At 44.9% G+C, this 17,911-nt stretch overlaps 1 protein-coding gene across 4 annotated transcripts in view; it reads right to left on the reverse strand.

Annotated features, from left to right (window-relative positions):
* Positions 1–17,911, reverse strand: part of STX18 (syntaxin 18) — a 123,144-nt gene that overhangs the window by 73,230 nt on the left and 32,003 nt on the right. The window contains exon 1 of one of the 4 annotated variants that reach the window (XM_058723105.1): positions 4,709–4,729. The exons of the other annotated variants lie outside the window; for them this stretch is intronic. The gene's annotated coding sequence lies outside the window, so the exon portion shown is untranslated. Of the gene's footprint in view, positions 1–4,708; positions 4,730–17,911 lie in introns of those variants that run through there. 4 annotated transcript variants of the gene reach the window in all.

Genomic DNA, 17,911 nt, shown 5'->3' on the forward strand with positions numbered 1-17,911 from the left:
AGAACTCACTTTGTTTCCGCTAGGAAACTGGAAACACTATTCACTGTGCCTTAATACGGAGACCCATCAACACATCAGAACTCAGACTTCATCCCGTGATGACTATCACTTTCCACTTCACACACTAAAACAGAGACATATTCTGAATTCTCCTCTCCCCATCTGACTGTGAAGTTTCGCTCAGATTTAGAAACCAGTGGGGGACGTCTGGGGAGGGGGCAGCATTCTCCCCAGCCACTCTCTTCCCCAGCAGCCTGACAGAATGTGTGCATCTGAGGGACGGTCAAGACAAGCCCCTCAAACGTTTGTAAGATGTCAAAGTTTTCAAGGCTTATGAAACTCAGGTTCCAAAGAAATCTGGTGAACTTTCACGAGACTTAAATTTCACAGCTTCAGGTTTTTTCTGCATAATGAATATTTTTTAAAGTTGAGTCACATTCTGTTCCCACTATACTTTTTAAAACATGCTAATTTGGACTTTGCATTTTGGAAAAGTTGAGATAAACACAAAAAAGGTTAAGAGCTCAGTGTAGAATCAGGAAAGAAAGATAGTGATGGCCATGTCAAAAACCAATATTAAATATTTGCAAAGTGCTCGTACAGTATATCGTAAACACCAAGTAAAGTGCAAACTACAAATGTTCCTGCTTTCAGACCATCCAAGTCTTTGACGAGGTCTGGATAGGTGTTTCTCCATGCGAGTTTAGGCTCTGCTAAGCCGGCTAAACAGTTATGATCTTCTCTAAGAAACCCGCTTTTTGGGAAAAGACACAGGCATTTACCCCCACACTGTCCATAGCTAATTTCACAGTCCTCCAGAGGAAAAATTTCCCAAGGGTTTGAGCAAATCGAGACGTCTTGTATATGGGACAGAAAATGATGAGGAATTATAAATGGTAAGAATAGGTAGTCTCGGGGCGCCTGGGTGGCGCAGTCGGTTAAGCGTCCGACTTCAGCCAGGTCACGATCTCGCGGTCCGTGAGTTCGAGCCCCGCGTCAGGCTCTGGGCTGATGGCTCGGAGCCTGGAGCCTGTTTCCGATTCTGTGTCTCCCTCTCTCTCTGCCCCTCCCCCGTTCATGCTCTGTCTCTCTCTGTCCCAAAAATAAATAAAAAAAAAAAACGTTGAAAAAAAAAAAAAAATTAAAAAAAAAAGAATAGGTAGTCTCCACGGTATCTGACTCCAGATTGTGGTCACCTTGGTGATTCTAAAAACTCTTTCAGGGGTGGGGGAGCGGGGAGTGCTCTGGGGCCGGGCAGGGGAGATGGGACACAGGAATCAGGAACTCTGATTCTGACATTAGGAAATGGCACACCTTAGCGTCTTCATTGCGGACTGCACACGTCCCTAGCAAGCAGGCCCCAAATTCGACATACATGTCACATGTCAATGAACCGGTTCACTTTTCATTCAAATTCGAGTAATCACCAAGGACAGAAATCTACAAATCTATTCTCAAGTATCGGTAGAAAATGAGGTTTAGTCGTAAAATAATCTCAGAGCATAATGCCGTTTTTGAAGCTTTAACAACATGATGTTTAGTAGAAACAAAATGCCAGTGTCGACTTGAGTTGCAATACCTTCCTTTCCCCTCTACTCTTCACCACAGACAAGCAAGACCTTATGAGATGACAACACCGTTTTCACAGCAAACACAAGAACCGGAAAGAGGTTCGTGGGCTTTTCAGCACTGTTCTGTCGGTATTTTCTTGGTGCCGCTCTCTCTCCTGTAGGAAAAACTGACAAGGTAAACATAAACTCTTTTCTCCTACTTCCTTAACCCCATGTCCCATGGTGGCTTCCTTTAGGACTTTACCTAACAGGCAAAAGTGTGCCTTGGGGGTCAGATATTCCAGGCCCGAAGTGTTTTTCCGAAAGGTTACAGAACATAGACTGTGATGAAGTAAAAAAGGAGCAACAATCAAGGCAACAGAAAGCGTTTGTCAACCAACTGCTCGTCCACGTATACGGTATAGAAGAAGCGTGTGTGTGTCTGGGCTCACACTGTGCTCCTGGTCAAGTCGCTTCTTCTCGCTTTGTTTCCTTGCTTGTAAAAGGACGAGACTGCATTCCCTGATCCCTGAGGCCCATCTGAGCTCCAGAAACTCCATGACTTTTTGTATCTGACTGAAAACAAACAGTGTATTTTCAAGCAGTCTTCCATATCTCGGTTTTATGGGTAACTAGAATTTAATTTACGACGGAAAGAACAGAGCATTTATTTCCGACAACCTACTACGGGACAGAGCACACTCCGTATTTTCACAACAATATTACCACCCTTCCCATTTTATAGGTGAGAAAACTAAGGCTCAGATTAGCCCCAGATGCAAAATTACATGTGTCCAACGAACTATTCATGCTCTTTGCACACACACGGGCTCTCCCCTGATGCAGAGTAACGATACGCTGAGTCACCGCTGAGAAACTGCCAATCCAGTCCTTGTGAGTGGGAGATGCCGTGCCGGGTGGGACATACCATCCCTCCGTGCACCCCACTGTACACAGCTAAACCATAAAGTGGTCCGCCCTTAACTGCAACAGGTCATGAGACACCTACATCTGCCATGAAATTGGGGGAAAGGGGAAGGGTAGACTGGACAAACAGGGAGGGAGCGTGACCTTGGACCTCGGAAACGGGAAAAGAGGGTACAAGGTACTTCTCTCCCCACTGGCCTCCTCTACGAGCTTCCAGAGGAGTTCAAACCAGAAGCAGGGCTGAGAACCACCGATGACGAGGGCACAGGAAAGAGGACTCTGGAGTCAGTCACTAGCTGGTTCCCAAATACTTAACCTATCTTTGCCCCAGTTTCTCCGTTTGTAAAATGGGAAACACTAATCGCACACACCTCACTGGGTGTGGGAAGATGAAGTGGGTGTTTTCCACAAAGGGCTCAGAGAAGTGCCTGGCACACAACAAGCACTATGCGAACGGCCGAAGGCCTCAAATGCCCAGGAAAGGGCTTTCCGCAGGCCAACGGTGTTAAATGTTCTCTTACGCAGACGTGACAATGACAGCCCTTCTTCTTTCTTGTGGTCTGTCTTCCCTGTATATTTGACTCTGTATTTAAATGCAGAAAATAAATGGTAACCTCATGCCAGTTCACCTCCAGCTTCCCCACCCGTGTGTGAATTTACGAGCAGGAAAAAACAATAATAAAGTTCATTTTTAGGGAAAGTAATCTGTTGAGTTACTTTCTTTTTAAAGGAGGATTTTTCTTTTTAAGGGAGGGTCTCACAGTACCCTAGCGGAAAGAATAGAACAAGTTAAAATGGATGGAGGAAAGAGTCCAAAACAAAATGACAGAGCACAGTGGTGCTACCTAAAAAGCTGCCCAAATCTGAAACACTGGGCTGGTGAACGAGAACATCAGTGACCATCACATTACGTCATTTCAAGAAATTCTGTAGGTGAATTACATTTTGTTTAGTCTTTATTTTTGAGAGAGAGAGAGAGAGAGAGTGTGTGTGTAAGTGGGGGAGCAACAGAGACAGAGGGAGACACAGGAGCAGAAGCAGGCTCCAGGCTCCGAGCTGTTGGCACAGAGCCCTACACGGGGCTCGAACTCAGGATCCACAAGTTCATGACCTGAGCCGAAGTGAGATGCTCGAACGACTAAACCACCCAGACGCGCCGAATTACATCTCTTTAAATAAGCGTGGCTTCACCAAAACCTCTTTGTCATATGCACTTTCAAAACCAAGATTTCTTCCCCCCCACCTTTTTTTTCCGTTTCTTCTTTCCATTCCCGAGACAAAGGTAAAGCAGATAGCGCTAAGATCCTCAATTTCAAAATGAAGACACGGAGAATCAGAAGGCCTGCCCAAGGCCACCGCTGAGGTGAACCCCGATTTCTTAAACAGCAGCGCCAGTGGGGAGGTCAGGGGAAACGCAGCGGCCTAGGCAGCGAGGCGAAGCGGCGTCCAAAGCCCGCAGAGGCCTCTCCCCTCCGGGTCAGTCCCCGCGTGGGAACCCGGCTCGGGCAGATGCCGTGGCGGCCGCCGCTGCGTCAGCGACGGGAGCCGGGGCTCGACTGGGAGGCCCGGTGCCGGAGGCCCCGTCGCCGCGCGCTGCTCCCTGCCGCCCACCGAGCTACGCTAGCCGATCGGCCGGCCCGGCCGGCAGTCTCTGCGGCCTGCGTGGCTCCTGGGCGCAGGCCCCTCCGCTCATCCCAGCGGCCTCGCCCGTGGCCAGTGCTCGCTGCTGGCCCTGGGCAGCCTCGCCCGTCCCCGATCCAGGGTCCACGCTCCCACGCCGCCCACCGCGCTAGCCCGCGCTCCGGAGGAGGAGGAGGAGGAGGAGGAGGAGGAGGAGGAGGAGGAGGAGGAGGGAGAGGGCGAGGAGGGGGAGGAGGGGGAGGGCGAGGAGGGGGAGGGCGAGGAGGGGGAGGAGGAGGAGGGGGAAGAGGAGGAGGGGGAGGAGGGGGAGGAGGAGGGGGAGGGGGAGGAGGGGGAGGGGGAGGAGGGGGAAGGGAAGGAGGGGGAGGGCGAGGAGGGGAAGAGGGGGAAGGGGGAGGAGGGGGAGGGCGAGGAGGGGGAGGAGGAGGAGGGCGAGGAGGGGGAGGAGGAGGAGGGCGAGGAGGGGGAGGAGGAGGAGGAGGAGGGCCTGGGAGAAGCGTGCTGTTTGAAAATGAGCAGCTTGGCGTGTCCTTCCAAGCCTCCCATGATGCTGCCTACACAACAGCGGGCAGAAACGCTGGCCTTCTCACCCTTGCCGTGCTCGGCAACCGCCGAGCCGTGGGTTCTGGAATCCGAAAAGGCCTGTCGCCAGCCACAGCAAACCGCGCGGGGCCGTTTGCAGACTGCGATCCTCTGAGGCCGAAGCGCTCGGGGCGTGCAGAGAGGACAGGCGCAGGGAGGCCGTGCGGAGCAGGGACTCACACGCTCCGCGCAGGACGCAGGGAGGAGGTTCCCTCCCGCGCCAGCCGCCAGCCGAGGCAAACCGGCCTGTGTCTGAGGGCGCTTCGTGGACGCCTAGCCAACGTTAAGAGCTGGCTTCTTCATGGTTTACACAGAAAAGAATTCCATAAAGCCAGCGTTTCAAGCCGCGTACTTTCTGAGGACTGCGGTTGGACCCGCCACCCTCCTGCCACCACCCGCCACCCCCGCGCCACCACCCAGACTGGCTGCAGGAATGGATAATCGCAGACCCGCAAGAGGACAATGGCCCAGATTCCCCCTCGGGCTCCACAGAGCCCGGGGAGCCGGGAAAGACAGGGCACTCCCCTCCTCGCCCCCCAGGATCGACACAAGAAGGCCTCTGTGGTGCAGGTTTAGGACAGGGTGACCTCTGACTCAGCTCTGAGGCTCAGGCTGGAGTGCCAGGATCATCAGACAACATGCCAACAAAGAGCACAGACTTCCAGTTTCCAAGATGTTTATTATGCACCATCAATGAAGCAAAACTGTTGGGGGAGGGGGGGCGTGGAGGTTGGGGAAGGAAAACTAGAAAAAAATGAAGTCATCATTCAACTTATTCGGCAATGACTGACCAGGCCCCAGAACTAGAAATGTTGCTTCATTATTCTGTCATAAATACCAAAAACATCAACAGGTGATTGAACATCTATTTACTCATTCACCGGCACTCACAGAACACGATGCACCGGGCAGTTTTAACCTGTCCTACAAAGGGGAGCCCGGGGGGCTCAATCGGTTAAGCGTCAGACTCTTGATTTCCGCTCAGGTTGTGATCTCAGGTTCGTGACTTCAAGCTCCAAGTCCGGCTCTGCACTGACAGCACAGAGCCTGCTTGGGATTCTCTCTCTTTCTTTGCCTCGCGCGCTCTCTCTCTCTCTCTCTCTCCCCCACCCTCAGCCACTCATGCTCACTTGCGCTCTCTCTCAAAAGAAACCCTAAAAATAAATAAACAAACAAACAAATAGGGAGGGGCACCTGGGTGGCTCAGCTGGTTAACCATCTGACTCTTGATTTGGGCTCAGGTCATGATCTCACGGGTCATGAGATTGAGCCCTGCATCGGGCTCTGCACTGGTAGCACGGAACCTGCTTGAGATTCTCTCCCTCTGGCCCTCCCTGCCCCCCGCACACATGCATGTTCGTGCACTCTCTCTCTCTCTCTCTCTCTCTCCAAATAACTTTAAAAAACCAAATAAAAAATAAAAATACACTGTCATAAAAATATCAACTCAGTTAATTCTCATCAACAACCTTATGAGATATAATATTATCCCTATTTTACATATGAGGAAACTGAAGCACAGACAAGTAAAATACTGTGCCCAATGTCACTCAGCTAACACATAGCATAACTGGATTAAAACCCAGTTAATGTGGCTCCAGAATCTTTGTTCTTAAGTGCTGCCTATACTGCCTAACATGCTAGAACTTATAAAATCTGCCGGTAAAAGATGTGTCCACTGGTCCTCAGAATCACCTTGTCATCCCATCCTGTGATATATCTACTATGCCTGGAACAAAACTCGTATTGTGCCTACCGAGGTAAACTAAGATGAACTCTACCTTCTGAGACACAAGAATAGAGAGAGAATACATATCCCAGCCAGAGAAAGTATTTCTGGGTGTTTACATCTGAAGGTATATGATATGTGTCAAAAAAGAGGTATGATTACTAATTACTGTCACTGGACAGATGCTGCGGGTTTTTTTCTACTTGTTAGAAAAAGTCACTTAAGACGTTAATGATATTAACGAGGAAAATCAAACTTAACTCTCCCTCCACAGAACCTCAGTGAATACTGCTTGTCCTTATAAAGTTACAACTCATTTATATACATCTTCTCTAAATTTCGAAGTTGTTTGTTTTTAAGAATAAAAAGTGGAGGGAATCACGTAGAGTAAAAAAAAAAAAAAAAAAAAGGCAAACGGATTTGAAGCAACTCTTTTACTTCCTTGCAAAGTAAGATAACAAGCCCAATAATAATAAACCCCACATGGCAGACTACTGCCAATGTATCAGCAAAGTTCCCTACTAGACTCACTGTCCTTTGAAACAATCTCACCCATTTATTTTATCTTCAATCCTCAGCAATGACCGGCAATGACTGGCACAGTCCCAATTGTCCATTAATATTTACTGTACTGCTAAACAAAAGTCAGTCTATGTGTTTGGACTGCTCGTGTCATTGGTCCAATCCAAAATCAAAGACTTAATAATCTCTCCAAAGAATACAGTTCTGTAACGTTAATTCACTAGTAATAACACCACTGTTGGGACAAAACAATCAGCTAACACAGCACAGGCAATCAGGATATTTAGGAAGTATAGTAACAATTAGCTTATATCCAAATAGGTATAAGCTAGTATTCCCAAATATCAGGCAAATAACAAGACAGTTTAAGTGTTAAGATAAAGATCTTGGTTTCATAACAGATGAGGAAAAAAGAGAAAAAAAGATGTGGACGATGAGAGATGCTGAATACCGGGGAGACGGGAATCGCCCTCTCTGAGGGCCTCTGACCACAGACATCATTTATTTCACAGGCCCTGGGGATATTTCTGCAAGAAGACAGAAAGCTCACCTAGACGGCATATACCAGCTCTAGAATTCCTTGGTTATATAGCATGTGAAACAAAACACACAACTGGGCCAAACCCGCAAATGAAGAAAAAAGGTGCCACTGCTTAGCCAGGGGACAATTTGAGGCTCTCCTGAATTTACATAAAACAAACATTTGAAAAATTTACCCCAGTGCCTAACAAACTTTCCTTAAAAGACCTTTTCTTTTAAATTAAAAACAGTAGCTTTATTAATGCACAACCCATTTCAAATTTGAAACACAACTCTAAGCCATACCTTGTGGAATGGAAAGCCATAATTGTAATGTGGAATGAGACCAACTGAAATCAATGTAAAATATCTGAAGTAAGTAAATACTTTTTTTTTTCCTAGGGGGTAGTATAAAACGTATGAAATTACATAGTAAGAAGTTATTAATTTGAAATTATGAAGTGGAATTGAGGACTTCAAAATATTCATAGATTTTTTTTTTCCCAAAGACTTTTGAAAGCAGAGAAAACCATATCATGCTCTGGAAAAGCTTACCTTTCAGAAAAACAACATTTACTTTGCACAGCTGCTTGACCGTGTACTGCAGAGCAACAATAATCTGCATCCCCCCAAGCCCAGCACCAATTCAAGTGGAATTTTCAGGTTCACAGGTATTACACCGCCTGGCTTCTACACACACACATTCATTATTTAATAGCTAATCCAATTTAATTATTAAACCTGAGCCAGGTGAGAACAGGAACCGTGTCAAGTTACCTGTAAAACAGACTATTATGGCAAGCAGGTTTACGAAAATTTCAACAATCACTAAGCAAATCACGAGCAGCAGAACATTACCGTGAAGTCAGAAGAACTAACCAACCACCAGGCACTCAAAAACATTTGCTAAATCAAAGACTAAAGGAATATTCGTTCAATGGGGGAAAATGGCTCTTCAAATTTATTTTTTTCCAAATAAAATGGCTGTTGATTTAAACAGCAGTTATTGTGGATTTCACCTGGCTGTCCATGGTCCAGAAGGGGCACTGTCCCCCACCATTAGGATCCACGCCCCCAGGGACAGAGGTGGGGCAGCCGCCTCAGCGATCCTGTCTATGATCCTATCCTCAAAGGGATTTTAAAGTGGGTTCTTCATCACTTGGTATTACCAAAAAATGTGCCTCTTCAACCATATTTCAAATTTCTTGTTTTATAACTTTATTTTCTGCTTGTTGTGGATGGTTTATGAAATATGCAAAATATAAAGAAGAAAAAAAAATCAACCCATAATACCATCACCTAGAAATAAGCTTTTACCGCTTTGATATATTATGACCCATTTTGTGCACATATCCTTTCTGTAACTGAAACCATTATGTATACAAGTCTATATTCTATTTATTTTAATTGACACCATAATGAGCACTTTCCCATGTAATTAAAATTTCTTCTAAAAATTACTTTCGTGGCTATATACATCTCATTGTTTAAATTTACCATAATTTGACTTCCTCTATTGCTGAATGACTAGGCTGTTTCCTCTAATTTGTCACAAGGATAAATTAAGCTGTAATGAACATCTTTTTGCTAAACCATACCAGAATATATTTGCATACCAAAACTTTATCTGATTCTGATTCCTAAGATAAAGAGGAATTGCAAGGCAAAAAGTTACCAACAGCTTTAAATCCTGACCTGCATCGCCAAACTGTCTCCCAGACAGGAGGGGGATCTCTCCGCCTCACCCTCACTGGCCCCCCAGGTCCCGGCACTGGGTGGGGTCGAGCAAGAGTGCTGCCGATCAGTACTCCCCCCCCCCCATCCCCCGCTTTGTGTGCCTGTGCAGAACGACTGCATTTAAAACAGTCAACAACTCGATTATCGTGGTATCACTAATCCCAATTTTTTGGCTCAACCTAGGAATAATTTGCTATAATACCGGGTGAAGTGAGCCTTCAGTTTCCTCATCTGGAAAGAGGAGAGTCAGGTTAATCGGCCTCTAAGGCTCTGCTGAGTCCTAACGTTTTGTATCTTACCTGTCATAGTGCCGACACCCTGGGTGCAGGGGCCCACGGGGCACTGACAGAGGATTACAATGTAACGTAGCTCCTTAAAGCTGTTCAGCTGTTACTCATCTTGTTTTTCCTGGAGCAAATCATGAACAATAACTCTGCCAATTGGAAATACTTAAATACAATTGCCATACTGTTTTATAAAAAGAAAGATAGGATTTACTTCTGGTATTTAAATACACAACCTAGCTTTTGATTCTCAGCTCAGGCTCTATAAAACTAGATGCAACAGCTGGAAATTCTGATTCAAAATTACGACTTCACGGAAAACCAGACGCTCCATGGAAGATAAGGTTTCCTGGAGAAGTGTAGCATTGGTAGAGGCCATCAAAAATCTGTACGAGATTTTCTTCAGAAAAACAGAAACCTCCAAGATACTACTGAGCATTAAGAATCTGCACACTAACAGAAAGATGAAGCCGCCAACCTGCAGGTCACGTTCCTTAGCAGCGATACAGCGAATTTATTTGATGTGCGCACATACGGCTCTTACCCTCCAGCCGTAACAGGGCTCAAAGTATCTGCAGGGTAACTCAAAATCACTGCACGTACAAAGAACACAAATGACAACACTATTGCTTTTAATCCTGTGAAAATTACGTTAGGTTGAAAAGTACTAAAAATACCCTAAATATTATTTCAGCAGCAAATTCAAGCTTACTAGGTCAAAAACCTTACATGTAAACACCACTATTTTCATTCTTGAAAATTAAAAATTAATTTCATAGCATATAATACTGTTCAGGAACGAAAACATTGTCCCTTTTGTATCCTTTCAAAGGAAACGGAAAAGGTTAATAGATTTGAAGTCAAGTTTTACGTAAACATTTTACATGAAAGCTCTCGCCTGAATCAGGAGAGAAAAATACGGCTCTTTTACTAGATGCCCGGAGTCGAGGAAACCGTGAGTGACAAAACAGCTCACGTGCTCACACACGAGTCCCAGGAGGCCGGGACTTGCCAGGGCACACCCGCACACACCTGTAAGGGGGACCGGTGTCCAGGCCCTCGGCGTCCACACACACACACACTCGCTCCCGAGGCGGCCCTGCCTGGGGGTCTCCTGAAACCCACAGCCCCCCGGCTCCGCTTCCCCAAGCACCTCTCCCACTTTGTGCAAGAAGGATGCAGCCGTCACCACACCTGAATCTAACCATGGGACAGCGTCCTACATGCACATAAACACGTCTAGCGAAGGAAACTTGGAAGCGCCGGGTGAGCTGAGACCAGGAGCGGCTCCGCTGACCAGACGAAAAGCCCGCTGCAGCTCTCCGGGCACCCAACTTTTCTCACTAAACTCGATGAAGGAAGGATCGCACTGAGCTGTCATCTGACAGGTTATTTTTTTAAAGTTCCGAGGGCATCTGGGCATGTCACTCAGAGGAAGATCAAAGAACTGCGTGCAGTGGCTGTGCCCTAACAAACTCCTTCCATCCTTCTCCATTTATTTATGCAAGCAACGTTTCTTAGCTCTCATGTTGTAGGAGATGAAAAGGAAGAACACAGTGGATATTGGACGCTGTCATAGCCTAGAAAAGAGCTATATTCACCCACTTGCACATGATCTAGTTAAAAACATCTGTTGCCTTAAGAGTTTTTAAAAATTTTTATTTATTTTTGAAAGAGACAGAGCATGGGCAGGGGATGGGCAGAGACAGAGGGACACAGAATCCGAAGTGGGCTCCAGGCTCTGAGCCGTCAGCACAGGGCCCGACGCGGGGCTGGAACTCACAGACCGCGAGATCATGACCTGAGCCGAAGTCGGTGGCTTAACCGACTGAGCCACCCAGGCGCCCCTTACATGCCCATTTTTATTGCACAGAGGTATGACAGAGTGATCAAATGAGTGATCAAAGTTTCACTTTAAAATGTCAAGTTTTATAATATCCTGGAAATCATAACCTTTCAACTGAACTTACAATGACAAATTATAGATGTCACCTTGAAATATAGGTATGTGTGTGTGTGTACCTATTTTTGTGTGAAAGAATTTTTCAAATTTCTTTTAAAGGATAAATGAACAAAAATGCATAAAGGTTTATGGTCTGGTGGGGTGAAGAACACTGAACATATATAATTACACACGATTAAAATTCTACGAAGCAAACTCATAGGGAGACTATGAGCATAAAACAGAAGTGCCCAACCTAGTCTGGGGTGGGGGAGGGCCATGAAAAGTAAGCCTCAAGAGGACAAGGATTGCACCTGTCTTACTCACTTTTATATTCCCAGGGTCTACAATAAACGACTGAAGGCAATGTTTGTGCTAAGAAATAAATAAAAATAAGGAATTGGCCTGGCAAAGACAGTGGAAGGAAAGGTGTTTCAGACAGAGGGAGCAGCATACGTAAAAGCTATGCGGCAGAGAACATGAAATGTTCAAGGAACCAAGCTGAATCATATCAGGCTCACTATCTATATTAGAGATTTTTTTTTTTTCCCTAAAGAGGTAACTGGAAATTTTTTAATCAGGGAAGTGATATAATCAGGTTTATTTTTTTATATATTTATTATCTCTCAGGAAAAAAATATCTGTTGCTAATCAGGAAGAAAGTAGTCATTCATTCATCAAATATTAACTGAGTGGTATGTGTGTCAGACACTATATTGGGCACTAGGATACAGGAGTAAACAGACAAGGAAGCCCTGCTAGAACTTGCAATGTATCAAAAAGGATTTATGTTAAAAGAGTGAAGAGAGAAGCTAATTGGGAGACTAAGAGAAAACACGTACTTGCAAATCATGGATCTGACACAGAACGTGTGCCCAGAACATATAAAGACCTCTCTCACGCCTAATACCAAGAAAACTACTCCATTTTAGAATGGGCAAAAGACTTGTACAGACACCTCACTAAAGACGGCAAATAGGCACATGAAAGATGTATTGCGCCATTAGCCATTAGGGAAAGGCAAATTAACATGCATTATCACTACACGCTTTCTAAAATTGCTAAAATAAAAAATGCTGCCAATACCAAGTGCTGGTGAGGATACGGAGCACCTGGCACTCCCGCAATTGCTGGTGATAATACAGACTGGTATAGCCACCGTGAAAAACAAGATGGTAGTTAACTGTTTTCAGTAACAGTCTATCGAGATAGAATTCATAGGGCATATAATTCCCCCATTTAAAGTAGGCTGTTCAGTGGTTTCCAGTATGTTTACAAGTTGTACAACCATCACCCCAACAAACGTGTTTTGTTTTCCCCATACCTCCCCAAACCCTCCCAGCCTCAGGCAACCAATCTACCTCCCCAACGTCTACCAATCTATGTCCCTGTGGATTTGCCCATTCTGGACATTTCTTATGAATGAAATCATACTATATGTGGCCCTTTGTGACGAGCTTCGTTCACCTGGCATGTGTTCAGGGTTCACCCATTTTGTAGTAAGGGTCAATACCTCATTTCTTTTCCTTGCCAATAATATCAATTGTATCTTATTTATCTATTCATCAGTTGATGGACATTTGGATTACTTTCGCTTTTTGACCATTATGAATAATGCAGCTAAGAACACTTGCGTACAGGTAGTTTTCTTATAACATTAAGCATATACTCACCATATGATCTAGCATTCCCACTTTTGGGTACTTGCCCTAAAAAAATGAAATTTATGCTCACCCAAAAACCTGTACACAAATATTTGTAGCAGCTCTGTTCATAATCACCAAAGGCAAGAAACAGCCCAAATGTCCTTGAACAGGTGATGGATGGCCACAGTACCTCCATATGATAGAATACTACTCAGTAATAAAGAAAGAACTATTGACAGATACACACACGTCTTGAATGAATCTCAAAAGGACTATGCTAACTGAAAGAAGCCCATTTTAAAAGAGTTAGATGCTATGTGATTCCATTTACACAACATTCTTGCAAACACAAAACTACAACAAGGGAGACCAAGTTGGGCAGAGGGACAGGGAGACAAGTGTGGCTACAAAGGGATAACATGAGGGAGTTTTGGGGGAGTGATGAAACTGTCCTGGATCCTGATGATGAAACGGTTACATCAAAAGAGAATGCGTGTGTGTGTGTGTGTGTGTGTGTGTGTAATGTTAAAAATCCACAGAACTATATAGCAGAAAGGTCAATTTTACTTTCTGTTAATTTTTAAAATTTTACATGAAAAATTTAAAGCTATGGTTAAGAAAAAAAGAAACTAATGGAAAGACACACACGGACTCTCCCAGCACCTTATGCTCCAGCTTTGGATAGTGAGCGTTCCTTAACTGCATGCCCATCATCACCCATCAGTCACTGTGCCAGAGAGCTGATCTCAGAACAAATGACTTTGGCCATCCTAACACAGATGGACAAGGTATTCTGAATCCAAATGTGGGTGTTTTTGCACTTAAATACTAGCATGCCTCCCATAACTGCTTGGGATAATTATGAATCATTACTAAATAAATCAATCACAATAACACCCCACCTAGAGTTTAAGACACAGGAATGCCTAGGTGGAAAGCACCTGATTTCAGGACTTTTAACCCGGGGCTCATATCCTAAACCACTACTGATTTGTGTTTTCTGTGTGTTCAAGATGTCTTAAGTCTGTCAGGTGGCCTTTCCATACTTCCCATTTAAGCTGCTTTGGAAGAAAACAGCCTCTCTTTGGACCCCCCCCCACCCCCCTTCTTGCCTCTTGTTTATGCTACATAGCCTATATTTAACTTTAGATGATACCAAACAACTTCCAAGTTTGAAAATCCAGGGTTTTGGGTTACAGTGAGAAACACAAGGAAACATCACTTTAATTATGTAGATTTTATATATGAAGTTTATTACTCTGAAGCAAAGACTGAGTCCAAAACTTCAGGAGGTGGCGGGGGGTGGGGGGACAGAAGGGGGGAGTAGTACACCCCAAAATGTCAGGATCATTATTCTAAAATCAACAAGAAGGAGTTGGGGCACCCGGGTGGCTCAGCCAGTTAGGCGTCTGACTTTGGCTCAGGTCAGGATCTCACGGTTCATGAGTTCGAGCCCTGCATCGGGCTCTGTGCTGACAGCTCCAAGCCTGGAGCCTGCTTCGGATTCTGTGCCTCCCTCTCTCTCTGCCCCTTGCCTGCTCACGCTCTGTCTCTGTCTCTGAAAAATGAATAAACGTTAAAAAAAATTCTAAATCAACAAGAAGGAGCTGGTTGGTAACCAAAACTGAATTGAACTTGGGAGTCAAAAGACACCAATTTGAATGATCATGGTTTTGCTTATAATCTAGTCAGACTCCAAACAGATAATAAATAACAACCATAGTATGTTAAAAATAACATAATAAACAGTGTCAGTAAGGTATGTTAAGTGGTGATAAGTGTTATGGGGAGAAAAAAAAAGTAGTAGAGTAAGTGAAGGGAAATCAGGTAGAATATGGGGAAAATCTAGGTTGAACGTGGAGAAAGAGGTGAATTCTAATTGTAACGGGGTGGTCAGGATGGTCGTATTGAGAAGATGATGTGTAAGGACACGTTTGAAGGAGGGGAGGTTAGCCACAGAGTTAGCCACACAGATATCTGGGGAAAGCATTCCAAGTCCAGGGAGCAAGTCCCCTAAAGTTCCCTAAAGGCCCAAAGACAGGGATATTCCTAGCATGTGTCTACTAGAAACCTCCAAGCAGAGATGTCAGGCAGGTAATCAAACAGAGAGTTGGGAAGAGAAGTCTAAGCTGGGAATAAAAACTGGAGAGTTACTGGAATTCAGATAATAGTGCTGTGAGGCTGGATGAGATCATCATCATCATTCTTTGAACAAATATTTAATGAGTGCCTGTGTGTCAACTCTGTGCCAAAGAGAAGGGAAAGAGAGAGAAAGAAACTCAGCCTCACAAAATACTCCACGGTTCAACTCTAGTTTAAACAGAGCAATTGAGGGGAGGCCAGGGGGAAAGAAACAGAGAGATAATCCCCAGTCATGGTTTAAAAAAAAAAAAAAAAAAAAAAAAGGCCAAAGAAAATTTAAAGAAAGATTTAGTGTAAAATGTAGGTTAATACTAAATCTGATTCTTAAAAAAAAAAATTTTTTTTAACATTTATTCGTTTTTGAGAGACAGAGAGAGGCAGAGCATGAGCGGGGGAAGAGGCAGACAGAGGGAGACAACAGAATCCAAGGCAGGCTCCAGGCTCTGAGCCCTCAGCACAGAGCCCGACGCGGGGCGCGAACTCACAAACTGCAAGATCACGACCTGAGCCAAAGTCGGTCAACCGACTGAGCCACCCAGGCGCCCCGTTACTAAATCTGATTCTTAATCTCAGTGTTAAACTGCAGGGCTCTCTATGCGCAAAGTCTCAGATCATCACTGACACTGCTCATCAGCCTGTTCATTGAGAAATCCACGAACGGGAGTCGGAACGTACCTTCTTTCTGAAAGTTTCAAAGAGGAACTTTGGCTGCCCAACCCACGTAAATACAGATGCTGTCTGTTCCTCCCGCCAGCAATGCTAGATCAAGGCTGTTCCAAGACAGCGTTAGGTTTAGTTCCACATATCTGAACTTTTCTTTTCATCATAGCTGTTCATAAAAATGGGTATTTCATTCCTCCTGTATGAGCCGAATGTGGACCTCAAGAGGTATTTTATTTTATTGTTTTTTAAATGTTTATTTATTTTTGAGACAGAGAGAGACAGAGCATGAACGGGGGAGGAGCAGAGAGAGAGAGGGAGACACAGAATCCAAAGCAGGCTCCAGGCTCTGAGCTGTCAGCACAGACCCCGACACGGGGCTCGAACCCACGGACCATGAGATCGTGACCTGAGCCGAAGTCGGGCGCTTAACCGACTGAGCCACCCAGAGGCCCCTCAAGAGGTATTTTAGAGAAGGCAGCATAATTTTGATGCAATGCTAACAGCGACTCATGAGTGAGTGGGCTTTGCTTCAAAGGTTTGAGTTTGGAATATGTTGTTTAGGAACCCAAGAGACAACAAATGTCCATCCGAACCTGGGTGGCAGCTGAATTAACAGTCCCTCTAAACCCAGGGGATGGGATATCTGTACATGAGGTCAGCTATGTGCTGGAAACTCTGTTCAATGTGGGACTGAAATGTGTGACAATAACCAAACTACACTCACGGTTTATGTATACCACCAGGTTAGTTCAGGTTCTCTTGAAAGGAAACTAATTCTAGCTAACTTTCAAAAAGTGCAGAAGGGGAGAGAGGTACTGAATGGATGCTAAGGTTATTCAACATGTTGGCAAGACGGATTAAAATTCAGGGATTATCAACGTAAGCCCCCCTGACCTTTTGAGCCAGATAATTCTGTGTGATACGGGAGCTGTCCCAGACACTGCAGGATGGTTTAGCAGCCTCCCTGGCCTCTACCCACTAGATGCCAGCTACAGCTCTCTAGCTGGGACAACCAAAAATGTCTCCAGACGTGACCAAATAACCCCAGGAGGAGATAAAACGGCCCCCAGTTGAGAAGCCCTGGTTTAATGAAAAAAACACAGGAAAGGGAACGACTGAGCCGGGCCTCTGAAACCACTGGAAGCAGAGACTGAAAACACCTTTGATTTCTAAGTCCTTTTTCTCTGCATTTTAGCTCCATTCTCAGCAATGGACACATGGCCACCAAACAGCTCCTGAGTTTTGTTCGTTAAAATCTAGGCCTCTGAACAAAGAATGAGTCTCTTTCCTAATTCCAATTTTTAAAAACTCCTAGGGAGGGATTCCGATTGCTCTGATTTGAACCTGGTCTGGGACCTGGAGGGGAGGGGGGGAGGGGGTGTTACCTGGCAACACGGCAGCATCCGCTGAAACCACCAGTTTGAAGTCAGAGGCGGGATCAGTTCCCAAAAGGAAGAAGGTGCTATTGGTGATAAAAGGTGGGTTTGAGGACAAAGAAAAAATAACAGGTATGTACCACAACCATTTAATATTGGATAATCAGCATAACCACTACAAATAGCCACGGTTATTAACAGTTCTTCACAATATTGAACTGGATTTGTTTTTCTAGATTTGGGGCGTGTTTGTGAGTAAGGTACTCTAGGAAGCATTTGAGTCTACTGGGAGACCATTATTAATTTTTGGATAAGTGGGCAGAGGACATAATATCTATCCTATGCTCGGCTGTTTTGTCACTGATGTATTTTAAAGTGAATTTCTGGACGGTACATTTAAGAAATCCACAGATGAAATCTGGGAATATTACTATTACTATAATATTACTGCCCACAGTCAGACATGACAAAGGACTGACGGTTGGTATGCTTTGTGGGCTACTAACAAAATATGCTTTTAACATGTGACTCTGCCTAAGTCAACGGAAGACCATGATTGAACAACCATTGCCCAATTTGTGGGCTAACAGAAAACCAAATGTTTGCCTTGAAACTTTCCAATTGGGTTCAAGAATAAAACCCAGGAATAAG

This window comes from Neofelis nebulosa, chromosome 3 (assembly GCF_028018385.1).
Source record: "Neofelis nebulosa isolate mNeoNeb1 chromosome 3, mNeoNeb1.pri, whole genome shotgun sequence".
NCBI lineage: Eukaryota > Metazoa > Chordata > Mammalia > Carnivora > Felidae > Neofelis > Neofelis nebulosa.